The following is a 15,590-nucleotide window of genomic DNA, read 5'->3' on the forward strand; positions in this document are numbered from 1 at the left end:
TCATACCTATGGGCAATTTAGACTCTCCAATTAACCAAACCCTCATATCTTTGGACTGTGGGACGAACCCTGAGTACCTGGAGGAAACCCACGCGAACACGAGGAGAACATGCGAATTCCGCACAGAAAGGCCCCGGCTGGGACGCAAACCAAGGACCTTATCGCTGTGAGCCAACAGTGCTAACCACTGCATACTAAATTAAAGTACAAATACATCACAAGTAGCTTTTTCAAAGTATCGAACTGTTCAGGTCCTTGACCACAGCTGCACATTTAAAAATCCATAATATATTCGAAGATGCACACACAATTTGTGTTCCTGTCCTTTCTGGTAACTGTTTTTCCCATGGCAGGCAACCCGGTCGTGCTCAAGCACTTGCTGGTTTTCATGGCCAGCCTGGATCAGGTATCGCTCTCTCTGTCCCACCGGAAGAGTTGATTTTCCTAGATGAATTGCGCTCAAGGCAAAGCCTTCAATTAGGACCATCAGTATCGACCGAACCCGTCCCACACACACACACAACGCACACCACTCAGGGAGAGAAGCCGTTCTGACTGAATGGATAAATAAATAAATAAATAACACAACATAACGGAACTGAGACCCGCGGTAACAGGAGAGCGAAGAAACAGAACCCCGATTGGAGTGCTCCGACCAAGGAGGAGGACTCATTAACATTTCATCACCTGCACGCCAGGTGAGCGAGAACGCTGCAAAGCACAGCAGCTCTGCAGCTGAGAGTATAATCCAAAGGGCTGTGTGGATATTTAACACTGCAAGTGTACACAGAAAGAAGCTAGATTAATTTCAAAAAGGACACCCATAGCCTTGTTGCTAATTTTTTTTTACTTTCTTTTACCTCAGGTGGTTAATAACTTACTCGCAAGCTTCAGTTATTTCCCATTCAGAGTACACTACTGTGTGTATTCATTGCTATTTCCTGAGCAGTACTCATTTAAATAATCCAGGCCACCATATTTGTAACTGTAAAAACTAATATTCAGCGTCGGTAACTTCTGAGAGAGAGATATTTTTCCCTGCAATCAGCAGTCAGTCGGTTTTTTCTAATGAATGATATTTGTGATAAAACTTTTTTTCCAGTTAAAATAATTATGCATTAGTTAAATTAGCATGGTGAGTGGGCCATGAAAAAGGTCTGCAGCAATACCTTTCTCTTAATATTATTCTATCACATGCCCCTTACCAATGGATAACCACTTGTATAAAATGCTGCAGCAAAAAACCAGGCTTTATCTCTGTGTGTTCCCCTGGTGTTATGGGCATATTTCCTTTCAATTTGCATAGATAGATATAACAACATATAATGTATATTAAGTAAGTTATCTTAATATAATTATATTGTAATTATGTTAACTACATGGCTTTATTAATTAGGCAAATACTGGGCTTCCACAGTTGAATAACAAATGAAGTCCAGTATTAATAACATTTTTTAAAAATGCATACAATAATTATAATTATAATAATATTAATAATTATAATTATAATTTGTCATACTCATCTTGCCTAACAATGATCAGTAACACTAATATCAGATATCTCTCAAGGGATTAAGGAGTGACCAAATTTTGGATGTTACGTTAGTCTATGTTCTGTTTTAATTTATGAAAGCTATTCTGCGGTTTTGAAAGAGTTAAATAGCTCATTCTACCACTGGCGATCCAGTTAGGTAAAAAAAAAAAAAAACTTTGTGTATGGCCCACAAAGTCCTGCTAGATAATGTCTAATAATGATGATTGCAACATGCGCCTGACCTGTTTGGCAGAAACACCAGGGTCTTGAATTTTGTGCAGAGAGGATTACAGAAGGAAAAAAGGAAAGATGGGATGTGGCTTTGTGAGATGTGAGGGGAAAGACCAGCTAAGGCCGAAGAGCAGAGTTTGGAGTCAGTGAAAGTGGTCTGGTGGTACAGGCAAGAGGGAGAGAGCGGCAGCAGGCCCTGCAGGACCAGGCAATGGCTATGCCCACACATTGGGAAGAGACATGTGGTTGGGAAGAGATGGTGGAAAGAAATGTGTGGCTGCTTCTCATGTTGCCATCCAAAAAAAAACATGCAGGAACCGGTCACCTAGGTGATATTCCTGTAATTGCTTGCAATTGAGAGGAACAGGTGATTAATTTGGCAGGTTGTGGAAGAGCAACACTGCGTTACCAGTCAGTGAAAGGAAGTGTCGTAGTGATGAATTGATCGTGTCATGTGTTAAATATTTAGATCCATTGTAGAGACCGACACGAGAGTTCTAGGGTTGAGTCTCTTCCTCCCCTTGATGACGCCCCCTGACAACTGTCTTCAGCTTGAAGCCTCATTTAAAAGTCTGTGGCAATAGATTGTGAGAGCTTTGCAGGTACCGTTTTTTTATTTTTTTTATATGTGTTCTCTGATTACAAGATGCAAAGCACATCATACGTTGCTTTGGTGTATGGCTTATGCAAAATCATAGCTGAAGTATGCACGTATATACCGTATCTCACATGGCGCTTTGGAGATAATCACTGAAACATGGATGGAAAAATTTGATACAAGCAATGCTACATATCCAATTATGGATGGAGTCCATGCTTCTTCAAAAGCAGGAAGACACAAGTGACACATGATTGGATAATAGCTCTTAATGAATTCTTTTTGTAGCAGACACAAAGTGAGTTAAGCATTCAGTTGGATGCCAAGCGGTGCAAAAAGTCCAGTCAATGCCAAGCTCTCTCCCTCTCTCTCTCTCTCTGAACATCTGCTCATTCTAAAGAAAAACCGGTCTCCTCTCATTACCCAACTGTGTCTGGGTAACATGCCCGCCCAAGCATTACCCGTCACCCAGGTCTGACTGCACTCTGGGTCTGCAGTTTTGAATAATCAAAGGATTCGTCTGAAAGACTGAATACACTCGAAACCCTTTTTCAGTCGAGCGTCTTTATGGCTACAGGCTTTGGGGTCTTTTTTTATGTTCGCTATCAGGGCTTGAAGGATTGACACTGGTGCCAGGGACAGAGCCCAGAGACAATGCGGGCACTGAGGGCCTCTGCAAAGACCTGCGGAAGCACAAATTGCAGCCCTTACTGGGAGGGGGTTAAACACAAAGCACAGGCTCAGTTCGATGCAGGAGAAGCTATTTTCTCCACTGAAGCTCTGAGCCTCTCCATCTGCAATCCCTTTAGGGGTGTGAAACCTAATGATGTCACCCTTCCCACCAACCATGTCTGAATGATAAATGACGTGAAACATTCTAATAATATGAAAGAAGTTAAGCGTTACATACCATTTTATTGGATTGCGTTCGGCCAAAGCCACTTACAAAAGCAGATACCAAATAAGCTACAAATAATATTTCTGGAAGAAGAGTTTTTCCCATGTTTTCAGGGGTAATAATCAGCTGGTTAATTGAATCATGTGGCATTAAAAGTTCATTTATAATTCACTTAATAGCCACAGTTCTAATATTTTAAAAGTTAGTAGCTGAGTAGATTTTCAAGTCACAAAATATCACTACTGCCTTGACTCCTGGCATTCACCCAGCTATGTCGTAAAAGAAATGCAGCTTTTATTTAATGTAATCTACCACTCTATATTGTATGAAATGGCTATTAAGTGTGTTAGCATACATAAGTCTTCACTTGCCCGTCCTTTATGTGTCAAAGCACCACATGATCTATAACTCTTAGAAAGACAGCTATAATGCCAGTCATATCCCAGTGCCACCAGTCCCATTTCTGATTAACAGAATGCTCCTGGATTGCTCCTTGTTCGTCAATCTTCCCGAGGTTATTGATCAGGATGTTGCACACAGCCAGTTTCTAACCAGTCCCTTGCTGTGTCCACGTCAATAAAATGCCTCATCTTGGACCAAGACACTTCACACTTCCTGGGTCACTGCATTGTCCCGTCCCTGATCAATTCCCAACCCCAGTCTTCAATCAATGCCGTGTGCACTCATGGTTTCTCATTCATTCTCATTCAACCTTCTGCCACACCCCCATCCCCAATCTTCTGACCCAGATGGGACACTGGGCCATATAGCACTTTCTTCTAAAGGTCCCGTATCTACATGCCCTACAAACTCAGAAGAAAAGGTACAAAAAGTGCTTAAAAATGTGCAACGCTTGTCACTTGGGGGCGACCCTATAGGTACATAAAATTGTACCCTAAGCCATGGGTTTAATTTGTACCTTTTTTTGTTTGTAAAAGGTACTTATTAGGCCTGAAAGAACATCATTGCACCTTTCAGGGTACATTTGGGAAATCTGTTCCTTAAAGAACAAAAATGTACCTCCACCGTACCTTTATTTCTGAATTTTTTATGCAGAACTGCACATATGAAGAGAAAGCTGGTGAACATGACTGCTTTCAAAAATGCCCCAGGCGCAAAATTAAAGCAGCAATACAGCTGTACGAATGTGTCATTTTCCCCTGTTTGAAAGCTACAAGCTATAGGCTGACTACATAGTCGCTTGCTTTAAAATAATAGATTTTCAAATATTGATTGCTAAAATACAGGTTTCACATGACAGTTTGTATTTCAGCTCATTCCTTATTTAATCTCAAATGCAATTGACTCCAGCTGATTGTTTTTAATGCTTTCTATATGACCGACAGAACCCAACCGAGGATAAAAAAACTGGGACCCTGGCACAGGATAATAGTTACTTAAATGTTATGATTGGGTTAGTGAGGTACAGTACATAACAGGTGGTGAGCTACATAACACTGCAAACAACAGAGGAAACTGAAGTAAAGTTCTGGTCTTATCTCACCGTAGATCAGATAAATGTATTTTAGCCATTAGTCTGGATAAAAGGATCTGCTAAAGAAATGCAGTGTAACCTCTCATGGTAATGAACAGTAAGTAGTTACGGGCATCGTAACTACTATATATTGTCATCGAAGTAATCGGTTAGCCTGGTGATTCAGCCTAATAAAAACCCTTATCAGCATTGTGTCAGCATCGTTCAAGTCATCTTTTTCCTTGCCTGATGGAAAGACCTCTTTTTTTCTCAGCCAACTCATCCTCCATTTTTTATGAGGGCGAGAATTTGGAGTTGCCATCATCCGTTTTACAACTTTTCCCATTCCATATGGAAGCTTTGTATCAGCCTACAGTAAAACCATATGTGGTATGAAGAGTAGATCAATTTCACTGGTTCTGAAACTGGTCCTTTTAATGTGGTATTTGGGGTTGAAGCTCATAATAAAAAGTAGACTTTCCAGAGACAGTGACCTAAGTTCAAAATTAGGTGAGTCTTGATCAAAGTCTATGTCACCCCTCTGAATACCACTGCATTACTCAAGGGATCTATTTTTAAACAGTGCACAAAGCTTTTGATCTATATTTAGACCACAATTATTGGATTTCTTGGTGTTAGGTTGGTCCCTGTCAGTTTAATTAACCAGATGGCTCAAATCCTCAATCTAAAATAAACATGTGCTCTTTGCCACCAGCACGTCCATCAATGCAGTTTTTAAATGTCCCTTCTGGATCAATTTAATCAAATGAAAATGGGAATGCAAAATATCTGGTACAGTCTATAAGTCATTTACATTGGTTTCTGTCACTTTCACAAGCTTGTAAAGGCACAAAACTGCATACAAGTGATTTGTAAGTGATTCTTATTTGGCTAGAACGGTTAGCTTTTTCCAAACACTCAACAGTTGTGCCTTAAATGTTCCATGCAATCAGGTTCCACTTAACTTTATATCAATTTAGCTGCTGCCTCTTATAAACCTCTTGAATACAGCTGGGAAATTGTAGCAGTTTTGCCACCAAAGCCCTACTGATCATCCCAAATTCTCACCCCTCAGTTTGAACTGCTAGTTCATACCCCCTCATACAAACAAAAAAAATCCAGGTTTAACATTCTGGTGGTTGGCTATTGCCCACCGCAACCCTAAAAGGACTCAGCTCTGCCCTGGAATTAACAAAGACAGCTGATGAAAAAGATATTGGTAACCCTTTGGCTCAACAACAATGGTATGGGCAACATGAAAAGAACTACTCAAAAGTCTTCTGATCATTCGTAGCAGTGCTGCTCACTATCTTAGGAACTAGTGCCATAAATACAAAGGATTCAGGTTTGTCTCCTAGCTGGGGCACATGATAGAGGCACTAATTTTGATTTGCATATTTCAACATACAACTGGTTAAATGGATAAAATACTGAAATTATATTTCTAACAACAAAAAAATAGCCTAACAATGTAAAAATGAATAAAACGAATGTCCCCCTCCTCCCCGGGCCAACTTTGCAGACCTTCAGTGAAAAATCAATTGAAGGACCGTGCTGATTGCTACCCCGCCCACAGGCTGTTTCAGGCAGCGAGATGGGCGTTTACTGCAGGCAGCAGGGCCAGGGAAACAAGGGGCTTGCCCTGACTGACAGACCCGGCACCATCTGCTCCACCGGACAGTGGTAAAAACAGGCTGACCTCCAGGCCAGGAAACTGCCGGCGATCCCATTGTCTGAACTGAACCTGCTGCTGTGCGGCCACTCCCATCCACGCGCACGAGCCGCCGCGTCCGAGCGTGACAGCTAAACCGGGAAGCCCTGGCTAAAGCCGGGCTCCAGACGGAGACGAGTGTCGTCTCCTGTGCCCGGAACACACGCACAAAACGGGGTAGCGTGATCTTTTGTGTCACCCCTAACCCCCTTAAAGTCATTACATCATTTTGAGGCTGGGTCTACGACAGCTCTTCCCTCGCCACACAATGGAGACCCACACCTATCTCACACACAGCACAGGCCAATATTGGACTCTCGCAAGTAATTAACCAACTTGAGCATTTCTTAGATGCCGATTTAATCTGCCTGTCTGATCCCGCCTGTCAATCACTGAAGCCTTTTGAATGAAAAAAAAAAAAAGTTTGAAAACCAATGCTTCTGAATTAGCATGATGACACATACCAGTGACCAGACACACTTATAGCCAATACAATGGTTCTATATGAAAGCAAAGGTAAAGGGGTGAGTAGCAGCAATCATATTTTTAATCACCTGTTCATTTATACTGCCTAAGTCCTCCTTAGATACTTTCCTCCTTTTAGCTTCAAATTACCTTACAAAAGGTCTCGGACAACACAAACAACATTTCGGACAGATGGCGAACTGCCCAAGGTACAGCTGGTTTGTACCTGAACCGCCTGCCTTTCATTGTAATGCAATGCGGCGCGCGTACTCACCGGCGTCCCTGCGTTCCGAGAGGGTGTGCGGATGCTGCGGGAGAGTGAGACGATCTCTCTCATTGCCTTTGTCTGCGCCTCAGCCAGCCAACTCTGCCTGCCTACGAGGAGGAGGCGGCTGCTGGGTCCTAAAGCCTGCGATTTACAGACCAGCGAGCAAAGTCATGGTGGATGATATTTTTAATTAGTCATTGCTTGTAGTTTTGTGGATGGAAGGTGAGTTTAATCTGTATAAATGACTGAATAATACATATATTTTCTAATCTGATGTACACTGTAGTTCATAACACAATGTAACAGTGATAAACAGCACATTGCTAATGGAGGAATTAATTTGGTTTAGAGAACTTTTTAATTTAACAAGTTGAAAAGTTATATGGGAATACTGATAGTCAGATTATCGCTAACATCCAAGTCACACACTGAAAAAATTATTTTAATATGAATATATTGCACAGGTATCAAATAATAGTAAAATAAATAAAAGTTTAATGATAAAATGCAGTTTCAGAAATAAATGCTTTTCATCAATGCAAGTCTCATAACCAAACAGAAACTTGTGACTTCATCACCAACTACTTCTGATTGAAACATCAACATGTAATCGTATACCTAGACTCGAAGGCGGCTTGTTTCAAGTTTTCTCTTTTAACAATAGGTGACATCAGCCTCTCCATCCAAAATGCTGACACACACACACAGACACAGACTCACACACACACGCATACACAGACACACACACACACACATGCACACACAAAATAGACATCGTAATTCTTATCCATATACACATTATGGAGGTATTACAAGCAGTTGCTTTGAAATATGTAAGATGAAATTTATTGATCCTAGTCAACCTACCACATGCATAAATTTTACAGTTTAGTTGGGAAATGTCAGTCACAGTACACACAACTCAGAATAGAGAGAAAGACTGGCCCATATTACACATGAACCACTGCGTTCAGCTACAGTATGTTTGACTGCCTTTGTGTATGACTGTGTTAGGAGGGAGAGTATACGCAGGAACATCTGATAGCTTTCTTGTCTCGCACACCCCCTCACTGTGCCGGCCTCCCAGCATGCACCGGGGGTGGAAGGTATGTGCTTAGCGATGACTCTGCTCTCACGTCATGCCGTGAGCCTCCCTCTCTGTCAGCTCCATTTAAGGCAGATCTCATTAAACAGGGCTACACTTTTAAATCTCTGATGTCCTCCCTGATAACATTTGATCAGCCGCACAGATTGCGCCGGGCCAGATAAAGGCCTCGGGCGTGTTGGCAGCCTCGCCGTAGAGCCACCTAATATCAACAGGCTTTCCCTTTTATTATTTATCGGCCATGGTTCGCTCTCGGGCCACGCTCGGCTCCCTGGAAGCCTGATCACAATGTGGAGCAAAATGACTGGTGCTCTGTTTAAAAGAGAAAGCTACTTTATTCAAAGCCAAACCGTGTACCTCCTGAGACTAATTGCTTCCAGTTAAGCCGTGTGCCTTACCCCCGTTGGACAGAGGGACAAGTGTGCACACTCTCAGGGCACTTTCGCACACGTTTTTTTTACACAAGTTCAAGTGCACATAATTCACATCTTGAAGCACTTTTAAATGAACTTCCAATAGACTAACACTAGAAACTGTCAAATGTCAACCCCAAAACACTTCCAAAAAGGTGTAGTTTCTTTATGCAGATCCAAATTCTGAGTTGGTGTGCCATTTGCCTTTAATGATTTTCCTAAATGTCCGCTCTACCTTTTGCTTCACTTTACCAATCCAATCATCCATATGCCCACCTTCTCTCATACTGTAATATGACTTCTTGCCTATGGGCTGAATCTAGGCTCTTTTTTTTGCATACCTGTCCTGTGGAACTGGCTGGCAGGTTGTCCTTATAAGGGCAGGAGGTTGGAACCAGTCTGCTCTAAGTAGAGTGTTTATACCTGTGGGTTTCTGTGTACAGTAAATCACTGACAAGTCTCCAAGTTTCTTTTCTAATATAATGTCAAATTAATCACTATTACTTTAAAATGTAAGGGATAATATACATTCCTGTTTTTGAGTGTGCAGTGGTTCCTCTCACCCTGTCTATGTTGTTAATTTTGCATCATCACAGTTTTATGGTGAAGGCACAGTTTGTTCTATATTTTAAAAAAAACATTTCCTCAAACATCCAAGTATAAATTTGCATTTATCTTTTTTAACACACAAGGAAACTGTGTGTTTTCTTTAATAAGGAAAGATGGCAGCCATTTCATGGCTGCTGTGATTCATCTTTGTGTCATTACTGTTATGTAATCTTTTGTGGTTTCCATGCTTTCAATCAATAATTATCATGGTGATGCTTTTATTTTATTTTTAATCCATCAGAGAAACTTCGCATTAATTTTAAATTGGAACTACCTAGTTTCCTTTGGCATTAATTTGTTCTTATGACCCATGCAGTCTGTCGATGGTGGCATTTGCAGACTAAATTAGATACTATTTACATTAAAATTATTTCCATAAATCGTGACAGATTTTTGCCAAGCTCAGCAGTCTCCAGTCTGAGTCACTGCTATTACATCAGGCTTCACTGTAAAGAGACAGCAGAGTCACAAAGGGCAGGAAACACATGCTGGTGAGAGACTCTGACATCATTTATCATGGGGGGCTAGGTGATGACAGGACTCATCAAACTAATGGGCAGTGCAATCGACTCAGTGTACATCAGTGATCGGCTCTGAAACAACAGTAACCTCTTTGGTCTGACGAAAAATGCTTGGTCATGGGTACGGAGAATGAAAATGGCTTCTTGCAGTGACTTATCGATGCACTGCCCGGACAAGCCTTCTCTCATATCCTCTCATACAACTTCTATCCAGGTCAGTGAAAAGGGAAACTGTATGAATCCATCTTTGCTTTTTTGCTTTTTATTCTTGTTTTCGTTTAAACATATAAAAAAGGGGTTCTCTTTAGAGCAAGGGTCTCTGAAGTATCAGCGAGAATGAAGCATCAGGAAAACCAAGGCAGTCTGTTCTTGGTTCACTCGCATCCTCAATTTTGTGAGGCTTAAAAGGTTAAAGGTTAAAATTTCGCCATGATCACTTACTGTCCGCTCCACTTTACTTAATTGCCCGTGCCTTAATTCACATCTACACCGTGTCGTGTTTGCTAAATGAGGTTCTGTGGATACGAGCCATGCACTGAGACGTAAGGGGGGGCACCGTGAAGTCAGTCTGGCAGGTTGCCCTCCCCCATGAAAGCTGTTCTGTGCAGCAGCAGCAGTGTGTGTGTGGCTCAGCATGCAGAAGGAGAAGGTGGGTCGGCTGCAGGGCGGGGCATGTCCTGTCAGCCAGGTGAAACAGAGTTCATAACGGGTTCACCGGCACAGCACGCCATGTCTCACAGCGAGTCTGAAGGAGCCCCCTTATCCCCTGCCTCACCCCCATATTAATGCTCAGAATCTCCCGCCTCCCTCAGTTCCACCCCAAACATCTGTCTCAATTGCTTGCGCTACTCGGTCGCTCTAATTACCTCCCAAGAAGACGTCTTTTGAAGAAAGAAACCATAGTTCTTGCTAACAGCTCGCTAACAGCTCCTTTGATCCCTCGCAGTACTAACAGCGTGGACTGAAAATAGCTGTTTCACCCATCGGCTGGTACCCATCACGTTTGGTTTATTCCAGACGTGATTGCTGGCTCTGGATTCAGTTCTGAAATGACAGTAGTCATAGTGCGATCTGCCAGCTTGTGTAATTACGAGCATTCTCCGATTAGATCAGTGGGTTTTTTCAGAGATTTTGTCCCTTTAATTTGTCGGTGTTCTATTAAGATTACCCAGAGGATCTGGGCGGGAGCGAAGGGTGGCCATTTTGATACCAATAATTAGAGCAAAGCGCTCATTCAGTGCAGCGGAGCTGACAGAAGAGCCATGGTGAGAAGGAACACACAGCAGGAAAAAATTGAGGAAAGAGAAAAAGATATTGACCTGCATTTTTATTTATCTTTGCAGACCTATCACTATGGTTACCAGCACCGGCTACCTTTTGTGCACTGCACCAGCAGCTTTGTTCACTGTGTGGATTTCTAATGAAGCCATTTGGAGATGGATGGCAGGGCATGTGTCTTACACACAGTGCTGTGTGAAAGAGAACAAGCATTGGGGCGTTGACTGGAACGGCATGCTCAGCCAGTTTGCTAAGAGCCTGCCACCCACACAGAGACTGTTATTCAGTCCAGCCTAGCAGTGCCACAAAGGTTACAATTTACTAGCAAAAATAGATACTTTAGCAATGATGAAACCTTATAAAACAACAAGCAAATCTGGCACATGGTGGAATCCTCTCTAATTCTATTGTGTGTTCCGAATATAGGATTCAATGTCCTTGAACTCAATAAACAATTGCTCTTAGCTATGTGTTAGTTTTTCTTCACAAAAACACTATCGTTGATAGTTCATAAATTAATTAACATCTTCTCCGTGTAATGTTTCCTAAATTAGATTTTATGTATAAGAGCCGTGTACTGAGTAAGGTGGGTCTGTGAAATCAGGTTGTCAGGTTGCCAACCCCCCCCCTCCCTAAAAGCTGTTAATCAACTCGCCTGGGGCGTGTTCATAGAGATATTTTTAAAGATATTTTTTAAAGAAATTTCTTCTAATTGTAAGCACATTTTCTTGACAAATGTTATTTGAACCCAGGCCAACGCTTCATTAAATATGACATTTATTCCTGGAACTAAACAGCTTTAAATAACCAGAATTCTAATTTAATTTCTCAACATTAAGTGAAGATGAAGAGCAGCTACAGCAGAAGATCCCCAGCACATTCTGCTTTATGCAGCTCTTGTGCAGCATCAGCCTACAGAAATACCCGGTTATTATTGCTATTGGGGCTGCTGAGGTGGGGTAGGTTTTCTCAACATCCAGCTGGTGGCAGCACTCACCCACAGACGTGCATTTGGACAGCTCCTCTGCCACTCGTTGGTGAGCATTTGGCACATTTGCGCGTGGCTGTAAAAAGCTGAAATGTGCCAGGTGAGGACCCTTAAAATTAATGAGCATGTGATGGCTGACAGTTAAACCAAACAGCCCATTAATAACAGCGGGGTCAGGCTAGAGGACGCTGGGAATTTTTTATTCTCATACAGCATATCCTACGGCACGTGGTTTAGCAGTAAGGGCCATAAAAGTCTTAATCACTCTTGCTGGTCTGCCTCAAGTTTGCTATGCTGTTTTTTTCCACCATTTTTATGAAGGGATCACTGTGGTGAATAGACAGTAGCCCTGTTTCCATGAGACCAAATTACACTGAAACTAAAGTGCCTCTATCTAATGAGTCTTACAAGCTATCTGAAATAGACATAATTGTAATTAAATTTGGGCTTGTGAAATTGTCAGAATGTGCTACATCTGCCATGTGTAGTGTCAACTTTATAATGAAGTATGTATGAAAGTGACACACTGCAAAACAAATAGATTTACCCAGTTCACAATAAGCTTCACTACATCAAAGACTTTTATTTATTTATTTATATTTATTTATTGACTTACTTGGACATGTGCAGGTGTTAATGCAGATTAACAGACAGCAAATGTGTTAGAATATGTTAGGATATTACACAACACATGTCACTGTGAGGGTAGTTCTGGCTTTAGATACAAAGCATCTGAGAAGGGAAGAGACTGTCTGCAAGATTGGCTTGTCTGCAATCTGATTTGTTCTAGCAAGTTTTAGCAAGCATTATATAATAGGTCAGGCTTATTGAACTGGCATTTATCTCCACCTCCAGCTGGACTCCCAGCTAGATAACATGATTAATCGGAAAATGTAACTGACAATTGGATTACTGTACTAGAAAAGCATGTCCCTGGCAGTTGGGTATAGCTCACGTCAGTGTCAACCTGTTCAGTACTGCAAGGTTGTGAGTCTGTAAAATGACATGCATGAAGGAAGTCAGGCTAAGATTACTGGAGATTAACACACTCTGCTTGTCTTTTCAACCACAAAACCCTGGTGTCTTTCCTTTCAGTGGCTCTACAGCACAACAGTAGGATAAGATTATGGCTGATGTCTGTCCTTTAGACAACATGCACATAACCATTGATATTTCCAGCAACAACAATCATTTTTTGCATTAACTTCCAGGTGGAAGGGATTTTGGCTCTGTGCTAGCACAGGGAACACAAAAGTCTCTAATCTTGATTTGTCACTTTTTAAATGGACTGTTTCCCCTCTCACTCACCACAAGTGAATCTAGCACATCTCTGGAAACCAGTACTGTCTACGTTAACAGAAAGAGATATGTAGGCGTGAGTTAGAGGTCTAACTTTTAGCCACAAAATGCTAACGACTGTGTTAATAACATGTTCCTCCTGTGACATCCTGTGACATTGTGAGACTGATTCTTGAGGGGTGTGGGACTGTGTGAATGCCCAATATCTGTAGTAGTGCATTCAGAGAATTGGAAAAAACGGCGAGTCATTTTGCCTGCATCAAATGTGTGAATTAGACAAAGCATTAGATTAGTAAGAAAGAACCAGTGATCATGGCTGCAGAGTCGTGCTGAAGTACTCAAGAAGTGGAAGGTCGACCGATTAATTATTGCAATGGCAGGTGTGCCATCTTGTGGGAAGTGCAATTATTACAGCGTGACAAATGAAAGCCACATCATCCAGTGAGATGTGATAGCATAGGAATGGTTTAGGGGGAACTATGTGGCTGGATTAGAGTAAGCGATATGATAACGTCCCCTTAGCACTGGGGCCTAGCATTAATGATGGTGGAAACATTTGAACAAGTATTTGAACAAGTATTTTGTACATAACACGGTTTTTTTGTTATGTGACAAACCATGTCTAACAGTGCTATTTCTGTGAGCTGATGATGACTTATGATGCAATGCAATATGGTGTGAAAGCATGACTTAGCACTCAGCCCAAAACACCTTTTTCAGTTTTTTTCTATTTATTTATTTATTTATTTATTTATTTATTTATTTATTTTAATAAAAAGTGATATCTTTTGTTCATTAAGCCTGTCTTGGTGGAAAACTTTTCTACTTGGCTCTCTGACTCTAATTGGCTCTCTGTGCCTTCTTTTCTTCTTCTGTCTGAGAAAAAAATCCGCCAGCTACAGTATAACAGTCACCCAGGTATGTGTCATTTCTTAAGCAACATGAGATTATGTAGCAGCTGAGCACAAATTTACACTTGGCTGTTATGAAAATGTCTAACTTGCCAACTCCTAACTCCTTCAAATGAAATACAATTTAAAAAAAACAACATATGGCATAAAACAGAAATGCATGTCCAACTGAGTGGAAGAGATGGATTTGGAAAAATGCAAGTGCCATTTTCCTTTCTTTTCAAATACATTCCAGATAAAATTCATACTACATCACCGTAGATGCAGCATGCATGGACCCAGGAAAAATAAACCCTAACCTTTGCATGAACCTACAGCTTCCTATGGAAAGATTCAGTTTCACTAAATTTGAACATCCTGAAATAAAATTCCCCTCCAATGAGTCAGGGAGGATGACTACCTTGGTCAACATACAATTTATTTTAACAAGCTTGAATGAACTCTTTGTACTTGTAAAGGACAAACAGTACATTTTGAACTTTTTAAAACTTTTTACAGCAAGTATATTTTCCTTAGCAGTTTGAAGAGAAGAGCTCCCCTTTGTGGTATGTCCATCCATAACTCCATACCTTGCAATTGGCCTGAACAGTATTTTTGGAAGATCGCTGGCTTCTCTATGGTTTTGGCTCTCATAACATTTTTACACTTAAATTTCACTGATGCTTAGAAGGTTCCAACTAACATTTGAATCTTAAATCAAAATATAAAAGATAAAGCATTTGAGTACACAAATATTAATCGGATATTCATATTGGGCTACATAACAGAACTGTATGAACTTGTATCAGACCAAAACTTTCAAATGTCCAAGCAAGTCAAAAGCACCACAAAAAAAATCTCAGAAAAATAGTACTTTCATTTATATTCTGATGGGATGATTTTCCAAGGTAAATATTTTTGCTGTCTGAATTTGTTGCTATAAGGACATGACCTTTGTTGCATGTAAGGTAACAAAATATAATACTCAAGACCATTCTGTTTCAGTTTAACTGCCTCTTGGTAGGTTTCCCTAGCTCCACTGTTCTAACATAGATCTTCTGAACCTGCTGCCTCCCCATTTAACATTGGACAATAGAAATGAACTGCAATGAGCTGGCTCACAATGAGCAGCTGTCTGTCGTGCTCCTTTAAGGTCCCTCACAAGAAATCAGACATCACGCTGGCATGGTCTTCTTCAATTAGCTTTCATGTGCTTGAAAGCAGAGGTGAAATCCATTAGCAGGCAACCCTTTCTTTCACATTAGCACTCATTTAAGTGAGGTTCAATAGGTGCCAGAGCATATGTTA

The 15,590-nt window shown here is 41.1% G+C and overlaps 1 protein-coding gene across 2 annotated transcripts in view; it reads right to left on the reverse strand.

The window, feature by feature from the left end:
* Positions 1-7,328, reverse strand: part of LOC118223880 (neuronal migration protein doublecortin-like) — a 48,072-nt gene extending 40,744 nt beyond the window's left edge. For both annotated transcript variants that reach the window (XM_035410900.1, XM_035410901.1), the window contains exon 1: positions 7,186-7,328. The gene's annotated coding sequence lies outside the window, so the exon portion shown is untranslated. The remainder of the gene's footprint in view (positions 1-7,185) is intronic.
* Between the last annotated feature and the right edge of the window lie 8,262 nt (positions 7,329-15,590).

The sequence above is a fragment of the Anguilla anguilla genome, chromosome 3 (genome assembly GCF_013347855.1).
Source record: "Anguilla anguilla isolate fAngAng1 chromosome 3, fAngAng1.pri, whole genome shotgun sequence".
NCBI lineage: Eukaryota > Metazoa > Chordata > Actinopteri > Anguilliformes > Anguillidae > Anguilla > Anguilla anguilla.